The sequence below is a fragment of the Hyperolius riggenbachi genome, chromosome 1 (assembly GCF_040937935.1).
Source record: "Hyperolius riggenbachi isolate aHypRig1 chromosome 1, aHypRig1.pri, whole genome shotgun sequence".
In the NCBI taxonomy this organism is placed as follows: Eukaryota; Metazoa; Chordata; class Amphibia; order Anura; family Hyperoliidae; genus Hyperolius; species Hyperolius riggenbachi.
This window is the reverse complement of record NC_090646.1, coordinates 388300272-388315761: the sequence shown is the minus strand read 5'-3', so window position 1 is coordinate 388315761 and position 15490 is coordinate 388300272.

Sequence of the window (15490 nt, the reverse complement as noted above, 5' to 3'; positions counted from 1 at the left end):
AGTTTTTAATAAACTTGGGCAATATAAGTTATTCTTCTGCAATGCTTGCAGTTTCTGCTAATCTAAAAATCTATTATGAGTGACAAGTGTGTGAAGAGCATCATCAGATGCAGCTGAATTGTGTTAATAATAGTTTTTAATGATCCCTCCAAACTGTGTTACAGAATGATTTAATGCAGAGATGTTCTTGGACTGAGCATGCACATAGAAATAGTTCAGTTTTGATTGAGAGAGAATTAGTTATACACAGTAATTTACTTGTACGTATTGCACTTTGTTTTTTATTTTTGCTATATAGGGTTTTTTTTTATTATTTTGCTTTGTTTTTTATAGCATGAATTTTTGCAGGGAAACATCATTCTAATATTATCCTATACATTATATTTGTTATAATTATTTCTGTTTGAATTTATCAGCATTGCTTTCAAAATCAATCTTAATATTTGCTTTTTATGAAAACTTTCCAAGGTAAAGTGTATTCATAAAGTGTTCTAAACTCTTCATTACTTCTTGTGATGTTGCACCCTCATGCTAACCATATTTCAAGTTTTCCATGATTTAAATGTTTCATCATTAACCCTCTGGGCGATACAATTACATCGCCCAGGAGGGGGCGCAGCACTTTTTAATTTTTTTTTTAAATCATGTAGCTAGCCTAGCGCTAGCTACATGATAGCTGCTGTACAGCGGCATCTCCCCACCCCCTCCGATCGCCTCCGGCGATCAGCGCAAGCAGGAGATTCCGTTCAGAACGGGATCTCCTGCTTGGCTCCCCCCGTCGCCATGGCAATGCTCGCGATGATGTCACCGACGCCATCGATGTTGTGACGTCAGAGGGAGTCCCAATCCACCCCTCAGCACTGCCTGGCACTGATTGGCCAGGCTGTGCAAGGGGTCTGGGGGGGGCAGCGCGGTACGGCGGGTAGCGGCGGATCGGCGGCGATCGGAAGTTACACGCAGCTAGCAAAGTGCTAAAAAAAAAAAAATAGCAAAAAAAAATTATGTAAATCAGCCCACCGGGGCCTGAGAAATCCTCCTGCGCGACATTCCCCGAGCTCAGCTCGGATTATCGCCCAGGAGGTTAAGTAAAGCTTACCATCCTCTAATGGTAAAACAACTGCCAATTTAAACACTGAGAGAAGAATGCAGTCCCATTTTGCCACTTGGTGAATCTGATTCTAGTGATCATCTAATTTTTGGTAAATTCACTTGACTGGACACAATTAGCCAGAACATACACCTATTAAATTTCTATATAATGTACCACTACTGAGGTTGAGTAGGGATGGTCAATGAGGTGAAAATAAACCTGAGATGAGGCAGATTGTATGCTAATTTTATGCAAATGTATGCAGCTTGAAATCGGACCAATCAAATACATCTGCTGCATTGGTCATTCATTGGCCAATTATAATTGAAAGTGTGTATCAGGCCTTCAATCCTGGTACACACTTTCAATTATGATTGGCTTATCATTGACCAATATTACAAGTCTTATTTAGTATGAAGGTCAACAGATATTGAATACAATGAGCAGATTGTGTACATAAACCCTCAGGGCCGGATTTGTACTCTCCAGCACCCAAGACCAGGTGTCACCTGTCCATCATACAGAGGATGGGATAATCATCAGATATGCAGGGATTACGGGAACTCTGGAATTTAGACATCAATGCAGAGCTGGGCCAGAAGAGATGATTTACTTTAACATATGACCTCTTCTCTCTCCAAGTTTTGCCGCCCTTCTTATCTTATCTGATTTTCTCACCCTAGGCCATGGCCTTTGTGCCCTTCCCAGAAATCCGTCCCTGTAAACCCTCATACTACATGGGTTGGTAAAACTGGTCAGCGATTGGCCAATCATAATTGAAAGTGTGTACCTGGCTTAAGTCTCAGTAAATTGAATGCGAGTTTGCCAGTCAGTTGTTGGTTAACAGTAAAAGAGTTAGACCTTATGCATCATTCAGTGAGTGTGAGCACTAATAGGCTAGCTGGCTATTTTTTCCCAAGACATTATAGAGTATTGGTCTGCAGTGGCTAGGATAGAATTTGTCGGGTCATTCATACAGTAGATATTTTAGAATATGTAAAACTTTATAAGCATTTTATGAATAGATAATAAAAGCCATGATTTAGCCTTAGTCCATGGCATTTATGATTATTACATTTCAGTAGATATTGGTCTCGGAGTATTTAAATAAAACCATACACAGTCTTGGGTATTTGTAATTGAAACTCTTACTCTGGGAAAAATTTACATTCTTTCTATTTGTACATCCTCAGAATTATATAACAATGCCTGTTCCAATGAAAGCAGTTAAATATCTGATACTGCTAAGCTGACCTTCTAATGACTCTTGGCAATGACTAGTCTCCACACAGACAGAGCTTGAAATTAACTATATACTATAGAATGCAGCCTCTACTTTCAGTGCTTTAACTCCTCCAGACAGCTAAGGGGCTGTCAGTAAAATGGCACTGAGCTGGAGTTTTAACTGGCAGACAAACCCTATACTCTGCCCATCTCTGTCAGTTGGTGAAACATGAGAACTATTTCAGCAGCCAGTCCCCTAAGTAGTACCTTCTACTCCGGCTATATAGTGCAGATGAATGATGCAAAGTGTTAAGCTTCGTACACACGCCTGATGGAAGGCAACGACGGGTCCGTCGTCACCTCCCGCTGGGCGTGTTTTCAGCAGACAGTACAGCGTGTGTGTTGGTGGACTGATAAGGTTGTTTCTCAGTTTCTCTGTCAGTCCACCGACAGACTGTACACACGCTGTACTGTCTGCTGAAAACACGCCCAGCAGGAGGTGACGACGGACCCGTCGTTGCCTTTGATCAGGCGTGTGTACAAGCCTTAAAGAGAAACTCCAACCAAGAATTGAACTTTATCCCAATCAGTAGCTGATACCCCCTTTTACATGAGAAATGTATTGCTTTTCACAAACAGACCATCAGGGGGTGCTGTATGACTGATTTTGTGCTGAAACCCCTCCCACAAGAAGCTCTGGGACCGCAGTACTTTTGGCAGTTTGTTACAATGTAACAAGGTTCACAGACAGTAATTAGCTGTTTACAGCTGTCTCTAACAGCCAAAACAGCTAGCAGCAGCTACATAACCTGCCCACAGTTTAAATGTGACCATGTAATAAATGTCAGAATGTATATCAGGGAGAGGAAAGATTTTACAATGGGCAAACACTGACTAAATCATTTATACATAATTATTGTAAAAATGAGGCACTTTTTTTATTACATTATTTTCACTGGAGTTCCTCTTTAAGGGTAAATTGACAAGGTAAAAAGTTGAAAACAGATAACTGTTTTTTGTTTTTTTATTAACAATTAACCCCCACATCTTATCTACGGTTACTGTGAAGATATTCCACATCTTAACTGCTGTTACTCTGAAGAGCCTTTTGTGAATAAGTGGTATAAGTACAGACCTATGGATAAAAAGCTAATTTGCCTTTAGATGTATTTATACAGTTAACAGTTGAAAAAGGAATTTAGGTGGAATATAAATTTATAGCAATATGGAAGAAGAAAAATACTTTCATTAGTCTATTAATAATTGTTATAATTATTTTATGTAAAAAAAAAAACAACTTAATGATTCTAATTTTTCCCATAGACTTCAATGCATTTTTGCCAGAGAAAGCAAACGCCTAAAATTAAATTAAATTGAGTTTTAAGACTGCCATTGCTCCTTCTTGTTCTGAAGGTAGTTTACAGCAGTAATACAACACAGACCCATGAAAGAGCACTCCATTAACTTAAGTAGGGAGATGGTGCATCTCCTAATGGGGCCAGTACTAGATCAAAGAAATGGTCAGAGTACCCAAAAGAAATCATGACAATGAGCAATCCTAGATTAAATGGAAGCTTAACCATTTAAGGACGATGCTAATTGAAATCTACGCCCTGTATTGATGCTGATTTGGCTGGCAAAGCATAGATTTCAATTCACTGTACGCATTCCCGTCACTTTTGACGCTCCTGACGATCTCGCCACTGTCTCCCCACCTCCGCTCACTTGCTCTGCCGTCTCTATAACAGCAGAGCCGTGTGTCTATCAATGTTAGCAACTTCCATTGGCTTACATTAATTGACACTGTCAGAAGCCAATGATAGCGGCTCCTGAGTGGCTCATAGGAACTCTGCCATCATAGAGACAGCAGAGTGGGTGGCTGAGGTTCCTGGCGTGCGGTGTGGACGGAGATATTCGGCTGTGTTCCTCCGTTTCTGGTACTAGCAGCCTCTCGTCCTTAAGGGGGCAGAGACCGCTGGTACTTAAAGTGAATGGGAACCGCAAAAAAAAAATGAAGCAAATACTTACCTAAGGAGAGGGAAGGCTCTGGGTCGTATAGAGCCTTCTGTCTCCTCTCTAATTGCTCTCCATCCTGTGCTGGCTCTCCCACCCCCCCCCCCCCGTTTTAATCCCCCGCCGAAAGGGTATTTGGAAGTCTTCGGGAGCCGTGTCCTCCCGAAGACGTGCGGCTCCATACTGCACAGGCGCAAGCGTGCAAGAGAGCGTGCTTGTGCAGGCGCAGTACAGGGCCGCCCTTCTTCAGGAGCACTTGGGCTCCCTGAAGACTTCTGAAGCCTCCTCCGGCCGTGTAAAGCAATATTTGACTAATTTAGTCAAATACTGCTACCGGGCGAGCCAGCACTGGAACGAGGGGACCAGGAGAGGAGCGGGAAGGCTCTATAGGACCCATATCCTTCCCTCTCTTTGGGTAAGTATCGATCTCATTTTTTTAAATGCGATTCCCATTCACTTTAAGTGGTTAAATATGGAAATTGCTGTCTTGGTTTAATTTGTTAAAACGGCACTTTCTGCTGGTCCTGCTGAGTCACACACCTGCGTTCAGCATTCAAGTAGAGATAGACTGCAGTCAGAAAATCTGACCTGTACACTCAGTCTGGGTCAGTGATTAGGAAAGCATAAAAGGACCACTATTATGAACAATTATAACATTTAAAATATATGCAAACACATAAAAAATAAGAAGTATGTGTCTTCCAGAGTAAAATGAGCGATACATTGTTTTCTCCTATGTTTCTGTCACTTACAGTAGTTAGCACAAATATGATGAAACTGGTTTTTGACTAGTCCACCTCTTCATGGGGAATTCTCAGTATTTACTTGATTCTTTATAAAAGCAGTCAATGGAAAGGATCTATACAAAGATGCAAGCAGATTGCCTGGCTGTCCTGCTGACCGTATGCCTCTGATACTTTTAGCCATAGACCATGAAGAAGTATGCAGATCAGATGTTTCTGACTAAATTCTGATTGTATTTGCTGCATGCCTGTTTGATTTGTGTGATTCAGATACTACTGAACCCAGAAAGATCAGTAGGGCTGCCAGGCAACTGGCATCGTTTAAAAGAAAATACATATGACAGCCTCCATATCCCTCTCACTTCAGGTGTCTTTTAAGGGCAAAGGATTAGTCCCAAATTTAGGCAAGTAGTATTTTCAAAAAGGAAGAAAGCAACTATTTATTTGACACAATGCTTAGTTCAAGTTTATTTTTAAAGTATTTTTAAGTAGCTTTTTTTTTCAATTAAAAAAAATATTAGAACTGGGGGAAGGGTGAGAATTACCTGTGATCATTTTAGCCAAGCTTGAAGTTCGTTGTTAATGAAAAGTGTAAAACTATGAAAAACATGAAAACTATAAAATATGGAGTCAGCATCTTCCACACTTAGAAGGAAAACAGATCTGGTCTAACAGGTTGTCTAGTTGTCTGTCAGAGGACATTTCTTCCTTTCATATTGCTATTCCAAACATACTCTTTGAAATACTTGTACCTCAGAATCTAAGCATAGTGATGACAACAGATGACAAGTATTGCCATTTTCTATTCTTCGTTCTAACATATTTTTCAAGAATTATATTTTTGGCTGTTTAGAGAAAACTTGCAGAAAGATAAAGAATAGAAAGACTGAATAAATAGACAGATAGATAGATAGATAGATAGATAGATAGATAGATAGATAGATAGATAGATAGAAACACTCAAGGAGCTGAGTGCTGAGTGTCTCCAAAAGCCAACAATATGAACCTTCACACCAGGACTGGATTTACCATAAGGCACTGTAGGCACGTGCCTACAGGCGCCTGATGATGGAAAGGGGGCTCACTCTACTCCCCTAGTTCCACCTTACCTATGCAGAGTCCTGAGAAGAGCATAAAAGAGAGTTTTCTCACTCAGCTCTCGGCATTCCACTGATCAGATCTCCCTTCAGTCAGGGGCACCTCTAGCTACTTAATACTGAGGATAGCTCTGGGTACCTAATGCTAAGGGACCCCTGTAGCTACCTGTGACAGGCAAGGGAAGTAAGGGAGAAGTGACAGCTGGGACAGCCTGCACAGTTGCGGTGTGGTTCGGTGGGAGTTTGTAGGTTCATGGAGGGTGGAGTCTAGGGTGCCAGGACTCCTGTCATGTAAATCCGGTCCTGTTTCCCACTCTCATAGTTACATAGTTTGGTTGAAAAAAGACGTCTATTTTCTTTTGCTCACACTAATCTTACACCCATCCCAAAGGGTACACATTGCAGTGCATTGTAACTGACACTGTTTTGCGTACTGTAATACGGTCGCTGTTCAAAGCCTATGAATAGTTCACGCCTTATTGGTTGTGATGCAATGCAATTGATTGTGGTATTGCAATGCAGAACATGCAGTACTAGAATCACACACATTGACATGTACACTGATTGTCAGTAAAGGTGCACATTAATCAGTAGCTTCTTTATCTGTTACATTGCATACCACAGTTAATGTTACTTTTGGTTGCATTATGAGTATATTATAATGCAGTGCAATGCTACACCCTAGTGTGAAACTATCCTTAAAGTAAATATTCTCTCAATCAGGGGGAGGATGCGGGTGGTGTGCGGCCTAGTGGACAGTGTTGTGCGCAGCGGGTTATGGGGGGGGGGGGTTTGGGTGCGGCAGCATGGCTAGTATAGTTGCCCCAGTATAGGGAGTTTAGTTGCCCCAGTATGGCTAGTATAGTTACCCCAGTATAGTGCCCCAGTATAGCTAGTATAGTGCCCAGCATGGCTAGTATAGTGCCCAGCATGGCTAGTAAAGTGCCCAGTATAGGTAGGTAGTGGCCCAGTATAGCTAGTATAGTGCTCCAGTATGGCTAGTATAGTGCCCCAGCATGGCTATTATAGTGCCCCAGCATGGCTAGTATAGTGCCCCCGCATGGCTAGTATAGTGCCCCCGCATGGCTAGTATAGTGCCCCAGTATGGCTAGTATAGTGCCCCACAGCATAGCTAGTATAGTGCCCCACAGCATAGCTAGTATAGTGCCCAGCATGGCTATTATAGTGCCCCAGCATGGCTAGTATAGTGCCCCAGCATGGCTAGTATAGTGCCCCCGCATGGCTAGTATAGTGCCCCCGCATGGCTAGTATAGTGCCCCACAGCATAGCTAGTATAGTGCCCAGCATGGCTATTATAGTGCCCCAGCATGGCTAGTATAGTGCCCCCGCATGGCTAGTATAGTGCCCCCGCATGGCTAGTATAGTGCCCCACAGCATAGCTAGTATAGTGCCCCACAGCATAGCTAGTATAGTGCCCAGCATGGCTATTATAGTGCCACAGCATGGCTAGTATAGTGCCCCAGCATGGCTAGTATAGTGCCCAGCATGGCTAGCATGGCTAGTATAGTGCCCAGCATGGCTAGTATAGTGCCCAGCATGGCTAGTATAGTGCCCAGTATAGGTAGGTGGTGCCCCCGCGGCTGCCGCTTCTGTTATCTTATGAGCGGGCGGCCGCTTCCGGATTCCCCCAGGCGCCGCTCTCCTTCAGTATCTCCGATAACAGCAGCGCGTCTTGTGGAGGAGGGAAGGAGGTGGGGCAGCGGCTTCCTGTAGCAGCGATATGCTACGCCGCTACCATGGCAACCGCTGCCCCGCCTACTTCCCTCCTCCGCAAGACGCGTTGCTGTTATTGGAGATACTGAAGGAGAGCGATGCCTGGGGGAATCCGTAAGCGGCCGCCCGCTCATAAGGCAACAGGAGCGGCGGCCGCGGGGGAGAGGGGCGAGAGGACTGACCCGCCGCGGCCCAGCTGGAAACTGCCAACGGACCGGCAGTGGGCCGCGGCCCGGTGGTTGGGGACCCCTGGGTTAGTGCACACATGAATATGTTTTATGAAAACAGACAGCAGTCAAGCGCTGCACACATTTTTCCAATCAATTACATTAGCTTCTGTGATAAAATGTGTATGTTTTTACGCATACAGACACAAACAGCGCGCAGAAAATGACAGACGAGTGAGCTCCCAGCCTCACTCTGTCCCCCTCGATGGAGCAGAACCGGCTCTGCAGATTCCTCCAGCATCTCTACACTACAGAGCACTTGGAAAGGGGGTGGAGAGGCTTGTGTATTGTACACAAGACCTTACTGAACACCGGATAGGGACTGTCTACAAGTCTTTGTCTGCTGAACTTTGAACTTTGTATGATACCTTATCAGTGGCTAAGCAGATGCAGTCAAGAACAATTGTGTAGAGAGCAGAAAACTTTTTCTCTCCGTTCCCTTAGTTGTTAGTCTCCCTGCCCCCCCCCCCCCCGCAGCTGCATCCCTTGCAGGGTCTATTGTTACGTCCCTGCTCTCAATCTATGTATGTTTGACACTATTGGATTTTATGTATTGCCTATAATGATATGTATTGAGTGTGGATTGTTTACATCTGTGTGTACAAATAGCGTGCTAGAGAATGCTAAGCAGGTATGCATATGGGCATGTGTGTGCAAGGGGAGGGGGTAGACAGTGTATTGTTTATTTGGACTTTTTAAAGTAAATTTGTTTTTATTTTAACATTCTTTTCTGTCATAAGGGACTGTGAAATATCATGGAGTTGACAAATACTCTTTAAAAACACCAGTTTTTTCCTAGATGATATTTTCAACTTCTCAATAAAAATGCATTTTAAACCACCAGCAAGCAGTAGCAGTACCAGCAAGCAAGAAAATACTAAAAATAATTTTTATAGTACCTTTTCACCTACTTTTTGATACTTTTTAAATCACAAAGTACTGAAAAGTTACTGTAAATAGAAGATGAAAATTATCTTCTAGGAGAAAACGTAAGAGAAAAAGTTAATTGCATACGGTCCCTGGGGCCCTATGCAGTTACCAAACTCACCAGCAATAAGCGCTGGCGAGTTCTTAAATTAGGCATCGGGGATGTCGCATAATACAATTGCATTTAACACCCCATAGGGCGGTAGAGAACTCACTTGGGCCCAGTGAGTTCCCTACCCCCTATGCAATTGCATTTTTTTCACATTAATAAAGTTTTATTTGTGTCTTTTTTTACAATTATAATTTAAATAGGCATAGGGTCAAATATGACCCTCTATACCCATTTACCTGGAAGGGGCAGGACATCTGGGGGCCCCCAATGACTGGCCAATTTTACTATCTCCATGTAGTATGAGTGCCAACAAATTTTGAATGCTATGAACAGATTGCATAGGTGGCTCTTATTATAAATGAATCTGGTGAAAATTGGTTCCGTCAAGTGCATGCCCGATCTTCGATGCGACCAATTTCAGTCTGAAATTAGTAGCATTAAATGGTCGGACATGCTGCAAAATGATAGGCCGACTTGCTTGGTCAGGTGTGCGGCGGTAACAGCGAGCAATGTCAGGTTGAGCGACGAAACCCCCGGCGCTGTTCCCGCAATTCATTAATTAGCCACATGCACACTGCTGGCAAATAGCATGCTGGCGCGTGACATCACACACGCGCCATCCCGGCAACGTGTATTTGGCTAATTGAAGAGGGGCTGAAGACGGACAAGCACCGCAACACAGGACAGGTAATGCATATATACACATTACAGCACATATACATTACATACATACATAGATACACACACACAGCGGCGAGGTGGCAGAAACGGTGGGCTCAGCCGATTCCTGAGAGATTTCATGATGAAATTGATCAGGAATCAGCCTGCGGTGTATGGGCAGCCGACAGATCTCTCACTGATCAGATTCAATTAAGAGAGAGATTTGTTTCTTGGTCAAATCTGCCCATCATCGCTAGATGTTTGGCTACCTTTATACTAGATGGAAGTGGTAAAATGGGCCAATGATTTGGCAATCAAAATGAAATATGTGTATGTAGCCTAAGCAAAAACATTATCAGAGCAAGCTATCTGCAACTAGCCGTTTATCTTTTTTAACCACTTGAGGACCCACCCTTTACCCCCCCTTAAGGACCAGCGCTGTTTGTTGGGATCTGTGCTGGGTGGGCTCTGCAGCCCCCAGCACAGATCAGGGTGCACGCAGAGCGATCAGATCGCCCGCCTTTTTTCCCCTCTATGGGGATGATGTGCAGGGGGGGGGGGTCTGATCGCTCCTGCCTGCAGGCATGTTGCAGGGGGGGGCACCTCAAAGCCCCCCTCCGCGGTGAAATTCCCCCCTCCCTCTCCTACCTTTCCCCCCTGGTGATCCGGGCTGCACAGGACGCTATCCGTCCTGTGCAGCCAGTGACAGGACGTCCCCTGTCACATGGCGGCGATCCCCGGCCGCTGATTGGCCGGGGATCGCCGATCTTCCTTACGGCGCTGCTGCGCAGCAGCGCCGTACAATGTAAACAAAGCGGATTATTTCCGCTTGTGTGTACATTTAGCCTGCGAGCCTCCATCGGCGGCCCGCAGGCTATTCACGGAGCCCCCCGCCGTGAATTGACAGGAAGCAGCCGCTCGCGCGAGCGGCTGCTTCCTGATTAATCAGCCTGCAGCTGGCGACGCAGAACTGCGTCGCTGGTCCTGCAGCTGCCACTTTGCCGACGCACGGTATAAGCGTGCGGTCGGCAAGTGGTTAAGGAGAGCAAATACTCTGATATCTTGATGTGGACATCTTCTTAATGCCTGCTTACTATTTTTTTTCAATATGAAATCAAAGGGAACATGCAGAGGGTATATGGTCAACCTAACCTGATGGGACTCCTATATTCACAACCAAACTTGTTATGTAACTGTTGATTCTCACCACTACTGCACTTCATTATTTTCACCCAAAGCTGCTGTTTTGGAAAATTCTCAATCCAAATTTGTAATTCTGTTTTTTTTTTTAATTTTTTTTATTTCTTGGCTCTACTGTCATAGTTGCTGTCAAAATTGCAGAGCTGATTCTTTCAGAATGAAAGTACCTGTGATAAATAATTCTTTAACTTAAATTCATCTTTTTTTTTCATATTTCATCTATCTCTAATTACGCAGGATATTGAGTACTGTTGGCGCAGTGTCAATTAAGATGATGTAGCCATAGCTTCACTTGCCAAACGATAGGTTTAGAAAACCATGAATATAAAAAAGCACATTTTTTAGCACAATAACCATCAAATTTAAACATACACATATTTTGAGAGCTGCCAGGGATAATTGAGTGTTTTCTTCTGCTCCTTTCCTCTGTTTTTGCCGCAAAAAATATTTAAAGATGATTCTTAAAAATTGTATGACTTCTTGGATGAATGACTCTCTTAACATATAAATGTATATTCACCTAAAGCACTTAAAACCCTTTGTTTAGGTTTTGGGTGGTGCTAGGTTACAATCTCTAGCAGGTTTCTATTGGCTGTCTTGGCATTTATTAGGCAGAATTTTCTAGACAGAGACACAAATAGCTCAGACAAAGCTTTTTTTTATTATTTATTTTTTTAGTGAGTTAATTGTTAGAAACTGTTAATTTATTATTTCTCTCTGACTCTTTCTGTCTTATTGGTGTAAAAAAAAGACCTGTGCATATCTGTTCAACAGCAATCACAAAATGATTGTGGTTCTTATCCTTTCCTACTCTATCTATACCCAGGAGAATGTTTTTTGTTTTGTTCTGTCATATGAGATACTCCATGGGAATATATGGTCAAACACTTCCCAACCACAGGTTTTTCTCCTTAAAAAACAGATACATTTTTACATTATGCTCCTCCCATTCATTCGCCAATAACTTTATTGTTAAAAATCACACAGAATGTTTTATTTTTTTAAATGGTGTCATTACTTTTATTATTTTTTTACAAGTGTTTTATTTTGGTAACTATAGGGTAGTGGTGTAAGGGGTAAAAATTTTATAAAAAATTGGCACTACACTTAACTTCCGAGTACCGTAAACAGTACTCAGAAGTGTATCTATTTACGTGAATGAAATGCCGGCATCAGCATTATCCCGGCTTTTCATACTTCGTGGGCACTGCAATCGGGTTTGCGAACAAGCTGTTCCAATACCCCAATCATTCAACAGCCGCATTGAGGCGGAAACAAATGACAGCTGCGCGGGAGTGGCGAGGTAAACAATGCAGGTACATGTATTTATGCCCCCGGTCATGAAGCATTCTGCAGGGGGCATAAATACACGATACAGCGGTCATGTACAGGTTAATACAGTCAGATTTTGTAACACACACCAGCTATACAACCCAATTTTTAAAACACCTTAATACCTAGAACATTTTAAGGACCTAATAAAATAAAGGTTTTATTGGGATGGGCTTATTCTTCACACTGTGATTTGGTGTTTTAGGTTACAGGGTCCAATTAGGTTGAGGGGGTGGAGACATAACCCAATAGTGCTTCCATGGAGATGAACTGAGAAAGGAAAGTTATGGTGAGAATGATTTCATTTCCTGTATCTGGGCATCTGCTTACTGTACATTCATAAAATGCTAGACTTGGCTTCTTCCTCAATTGCCTTTCTTCCAGTACATGTTAACACGTACTTGACGTAGTAAGAAAAAACATTTAGAACTGAAAAAAAACCTTGAAAGCATGCAGATTGCAAAATGCTCCATTATTAAGCATTCATGCTTAATCATGTATATAACTATAATATACTGTCCTTGTGATGTTATTTACAGAAATCCTTGGGCACATACACCAGCAATACAACAGCTTTTGTAGATAGCACCTTCTTATTCTGTCTACTTAATATTCTTGAGCTGTGAACTAATGCGATTGTCCTTTGCTGCTCTGAAGCTCAATAAATGCATTGAATAGTTTGTAATAGCCCTACAGCAACTCATACAGCTCACTGACGGTGACGCAACGTTACAAGCTCTAAAGTCTGTTGTCTTGAGTGGATGGCCAGATGATAAGGAGGCAGTTCCTGCAACTGTACGGGAATATTGGTCCTTCAGAGATGAGATCAGCATACAAAATGGTATCTTGTACAAGGGTCCAAGGGTCAAATTGCCAAAGTCACTGAGAGCAGAGATGTTATTACGCATACACTCCAGCCACATTGGAGGTGAAGCATGCTACAGACAAGCTCGCGATACGCTTTACTGGCCTAACATGCAAGGTGAAATCAGATTTTGTCAGTAATTGTCCTACCTGCAATGACTATGCCCACTTACAACAGAAGGAAACCATGATGTCGCATGAGATTCCAACACGTCCATGGCAGATCATAAGTATGGACTTGTTCAACTACCCTGGCAAAGAATACCTGTTATTAGTTGACCATTATTCAGACTTCTGGGAAATAGATCTTCTTCCTGATTTGTCCACTGAAACCACAATTAAGCGATGCAAGTCTCAGTTTGCCCGTTATGGCCAACCAGATAAAGTGATCTCCGATAATGTCCCTCAGTTTTCAAGCCTGCAATTTAAAAGATTTTCCAATGAATGGGAGTTCGAGCATATTACTTCATCACCACGTCATCCACAGGCGAATGGGAAAGCTGAAGCAGCTGTAAAGATTGTTAAGAATTTATGCAAAAATGCATACAGTGATAGTAAAGACTCGTGGAAGGCCATTCTGCATTGGAGAAACACTGCTACCGAAGGCATGGATAGTAGTCCAGCGCAAAGACTTATGTTAAGGAGGTTAAAGACCTCCTTACCAGCAGAAAATAAGCTTTTGCAACCTTGTGTCGTACAAGCTGTTGCAGAAAAGTTACGATTTAAGAGACAAATGTCAAAGGCTCGGTATGATACATCTGCCAGGGATTTGCCGGAGTTGAATATTGGAGAACAAATCCGTATGAAAGCTTTACCTGGGGATCGAACGGCCATTGGAGAGTGAGTACTTGTTTGCAAAAAAGTTGCACCACGCTCGTATCTTGTGGACATTGACGGAACTCTTTATCGTCGCAATCGTGTGGATTTACGAGTGGCAGAAAAACCTACATCACACAATACCCTATTGATAAACCAGACTTTCTTAGTACAACAGGGACAAACATGCCCCTTGACTGTGAGGAATGAATAGAAGGGGTACCTCAGACCAATGGTTCTGACAGTCCTGAGCAAGCTAGTACACTTACCAGCAGTCAAACGCGGAGTATGTCAGCAGGAGATGAGAAGAGCGCAGAAACTTCCAAGAGGACTAAAGGTCTCTGTGTACCAGGGACAGTTGTCACCCGTAGTGGCAGATGCTCAAAACCACCTATTAGACTTAATCTATAGAATATAGAATGCATTATTGTTATGTCTCTTCAAATTTAGAATGTTCATTTATGAACACTAAAAAGGGGAAGATGTTATGGACGTTATGTTTGTGCAAGTACAACTCTATGATATATGACTGTGGGCTTTACTTCCTGTTTCCTGTTTCCAGTAATTACTGTTTTTTATGTTACTGGTCATTCTGCTAATAACATGGCTCCTGCACAGTAGTCATTTGTGCTGTCTTTATTTACACCACATGAAACATTATGCTTATTAAATAACATGGAGAAAAAATAATGCCGTTTTTTGGTATTTAGTAATGTTATTGTAACGATCGGTGGGCGCAGAGAGTATCTGATTACCGGTGATCTGCAGTATCACCGGAAATACAGATATATACCAGATTATAAGTGAACTGCAGTCTCACCGATAATCCGATATACAAACTAACCTCTGATCACCTGAATAGAGTGTAGTGTTTGGGTGTAACTGTAACACTAAGAGGACAAGGCCTCAATGCAGTAAGGAGTACTGCACAGATTCCTTCCGCAGACCTGAGCTCTCCAAGACGGGAGGAGTCAGACTGACAGTAGTAAGGGATATCTGAAAGTGACCCTCAGGAGGAAGGATCGCTAACAGAGCGAGGAACCGCCTCTAACGGTAAGGTCGGTTCTCGAGGTCGGACAAGCCAGGTCGTACACACACGGACAGATAAAGTACAGGATCAGGAGGCAAAGGCAGAGTCAAAGTACAGGCAGGGTTCAGCAACGGGGTATCAGAAATATCGGGGTACAAAATCAGGAGGCAGAAGCAGAGTCAAAGTACGAGCCGGGGTTCGGCAACAGAGTATCAGAATTATCGAGGTACAAGATCAGAGTTCAGGAGGATAGTCAAGGCAGGCAAAAGTCATAACAGATAATCACAATCAAACTAGTACTTTAGCTATCAACAGAATCTAGCTTAGTGTAGGATTACAGCTCCAGCTGGTCCCGGCACACTAACGGATCTAACTACGGATCTGGGTGCTCCCACATATGTGAACGCAACGCCAGACAAGG